Source organism: Babylonia areolata, chromosome 4 (assembly GCF_041734735.1).
Source record: "Babylonia areolata isolate BAREFJ2019XMU chromosome 4, ASM4173473v1, whole genome shotgun sequence".
NCBI lineage: Eukaryota > Metazoa > Mollusca > Gastropoda > Neogastropoda > Buccinidae > Babylonia > Babylonia areolata.
The window spans coordinates 14280380-14284197 of record NC_134879.1 but is presented as its reverse complement, the minus strand read 5'-3'; positions in this window follow the sequence as shown (position 1 = coordinate 14284197).

Here is a 3818-nt window from a genome sequence, read left to right as displayed (position 1 = left end):
AGGGACACCACTATTGTATGGTCCCATGACCATGACGTCACATTATCTATATTGGATCCCTGGTCGCTCAACAGGTGATATTGCGAAATTCTTGCTACATTCTAACTCAAGAAGTTACACTGATTCAGATTATGTTCAGCGATTGTCGGGACAGAAAGTACTCAGTGATGATCATGATAAGCGAAACTATTTCCAGTCGTTCTGGTAAAAGCTGTTGATTTGAAAAGAGAACTTACTGTTGTGGACTTTCAATTGGTCAGTCTAGTCTGTTTCCCGATGCAAAAAAATTACATGTTCTCATTTTTTCCCCCATACGTCCAAAACAACGTTTAAAGTGGCAAAGGGGGTGTGAGAAAGTTCTCTCTCTCTCTAACGCCAGTCATATATGACAATACTGAAACACTGAGTCAAGAAATAATTAAATATTTAACTCAGTTATAATTTATACCCCCCCCCCCCCAAAACACACACACACACACACACCCCCAAAAAAACACAAAAAAAACCCCCAAAAAAAACAACAACAACAAACAAAACAACAACAACAACAAAAAAACAAAAACAACAACAACAACAAAAAAAACACCAAACCCCAAACAAACAAACAAATATGTAACTTTCGGAAGCAATATCATGTGCGTTCACACACTTTTATCTATTCTCAATTCAGTAAAACGATCAAACAAAAAATATGACTGAGTGTACTCAGTCAGTCGACTCGATCCCGGCAGGGGTGGTGTCCCAGCCAGTGATATCTCTTCACATCTACTATTACATGCAACACACAAGAAATTCTATCGTAATAAAAACACACACAAAACACACACACACACACACAACAAAAACAACAACAAAAAACGTGCAAATAGCAAATACACATGTGTGCATTACGCTGACACAATTATAACATACAAAGCATTAACATATCCTTACATCATTAACACAATTATTCAAATGTGTGTGTGTGTGTGTGTGTGTGTGTGTGTGTGAGAGAGAGAGAGAGAGAGAGAGAGAGAGAGAGAGAGAGAGAATGCTACTGATACGTTCTTGCACTGTTCATGGGCCTAGGTTATGCCTGGCGTTCGCGTTTTCTTTTATTTGCGGCGAGTTTCAGTTTCACCCACGGTTTCAGTTTCAAGACTTATGTCAGAACGTGCGGACAGATCATAATTTATATGATATATATATATATATATATATATATATATATATATATATATATATATATATATATATACACTATGCACATTTGCTTTTTTTAAAAAAAGTTTAAAAAGCGCAGATTGCCTGATTTTCGCATAATCCAATGCGCTGATATGCGGCACTGCGATCGCCCAATCGATGAGTGGATGGGGCATAGGTCTATCAAATCTATTCCGGTCCAGTAATGTTGGCAAAAGGTGCAATTATCAACTTTTTAAATTGAATTCTTGTCTCTACCTCCTTTACAATAGTCCACGTTTCCGAGTCTCAATTTTGCGCAGTTTAAAACGCTTACCCTTCAAAAGCGGTTTCGATAAGTCAGTACAGATGGATGGAGATTTTCTTCCGTGGAGTTGGTGTGTTTACGCATACATTGTAAAGTGGTAGATATATCTCTCGGATACACTAATTGTTTATGGATATACAGTTATCATTACTATTATTATCAACACTACTACTACTACTATATACTACTAGTATTACCATTATTATTACTATTAGGATAGGAAAAACAAATAAAACTGCACGCAGGAAAAAATACACACAAAAAAAAGGGGGTGGCGCTGTAGTGTAACGATGCGCTCTCCCTGCATGGGGAGAACAACCCGAATTTCACACAGAGAAATCTGTTGTGATAAAAAGAAATGCAAATACAAATTATCATTATTATGATAAAAAAAAAATCCGCGGCCCAAGGCCTCAGCTGACTAAGCGCGTTGGGTTACGTTGCTGGTCAGGCATCTGCTTAGGAGATGTGGTGCAGCGTATATGGATAGGTCAGAACGCAGTGACGACTCCTTGAGAAACTAAACTGAACTGAACTGAACTGCGGTCCCGGCAAGAGATCACAATGACACAACAGACTTCCACAATTTATGACACCAGAACAACAGCGGAAATCAACAGCACGTAAAAAAACCCCAATAAACCAGCACCCCTTTTTTTTCCCCCCATTTTAAAACAGACTCAGCAGAGATGCTCACAAGAGAGAGAGAAAAAAAGAAGAAAATAATGGATCTAACGACTGGATAACCAGTAATATTGAGAAATGTCACATTTGACAGACTCAATGATCAGTGGTTTTGCCACAACACACAATTAGCGTCCAAATATAATATCTGTGATAGGGAATCGTTTACTGGGTCAATAGAAACTGACCAAATTACAGGTTTTCACTGGAATACTTTTTTTAAAAACCGGGGATTGATTAACAACACTGTATTGCAGTGAACGAAAACAATTCTGATTTTCCATCTCAACTAGAAGACGTGAGTGAGTGTGTGTGCGTGTGCGTGTGTTTGTGTGTGCGTGCGCGCGCGCGTCCGTCAGTCCGTTCTGTGTGTGTGTGTGTGTGTGTGTGTGTGTGTGTGTGTGTGTGTGTGTTTGCGCGGCGGGTGCGTGTATGCGAGTGTTTCTCGAAAATAGGACGAGGCTACTTGATTTCATGACTTCCGGTTAAATTATAAGGAAAACGATTCACCATTTCATGATTCAAGATTATGGAGTCTGGAAAGTAGTTTTGATCGTTGTCAGACCTTATACACACACACACACACACACATATACAAATCAAATCAATCAAGTTATGGTGCTGACAGCCTCGATCGCCGACCGCTAAGACCAATATAATTATCACACAAATCAGATACTTATTATTATGAAATTAAAATTTCGAGAGCATTATCTCTCTCCCCTCTCCTTATGATTGCTCCCGAACTCTGAGGTCAGAGTGACGCGTGCACAACATGTCGCTGTTGGTGTTTTTTTTTCATGTGTTTTCACTGACTTTGACGCCGGAATACAATTTGTCATGTGGGCTAAGTTTTGAGCTGGCAGCAACATGCTGCCGAGTCAAGCTTGGCTTTTTCCAACTCTGAAAGGCGCGAACCCTTTAATTAAAATAAAAACCAAAGGTCATCGGAGACTTTAACCGAGGGAATGATCCGAAGAAAAAAAAAAGAAGAAAAAAAAAGAGACATACGATCAACAGACAAGAAAATTTTTTTTACAGAGGAATCATAGAAGAAAATAACGTGAACAGCCGATCTGCAATGGAGACAGACAGACAAACAGAGACAGACAGAAAGACAGAGAGAGAGAGAGAGAGAGCACACAGAGACAGACAGACAGACAGACAGAGACAGACAGAGAGAAGCAACAACAAAACACAACGGATTGCCAGTGGTGCTCAGACTATGCTGCTGTGTACGATATCAAAAGATGGCATTTGCTGCAGGCTGTTCAGTTTCAGTTTTAGTTTCAGTAGCTCAAGGAGGCGTCACTGCGTTCGGACAAATCCATATACGCTACACCACATCTGCCAAGCAGATGCCTGACCAGCAGCGTAACCCAACGCGCTTAGTCAGGCCTTGAGAAAAAAAAGGTGAATAAATAATAGATACGCTTACATAAATAAATAAATAAGTAAATAAATAAATAATAATTATGATATAAAAAAAGGTAGTAGTAATGGTAATAATAATAATAAAATAATAATAATAAAATAAATAAGACAACAATGATGATAAATAAGCAAATAAATGTAAAACATGAAGACACACATTCACACATACACCCACACATGCATAACAGACATACACCAAACATGCAGTTTC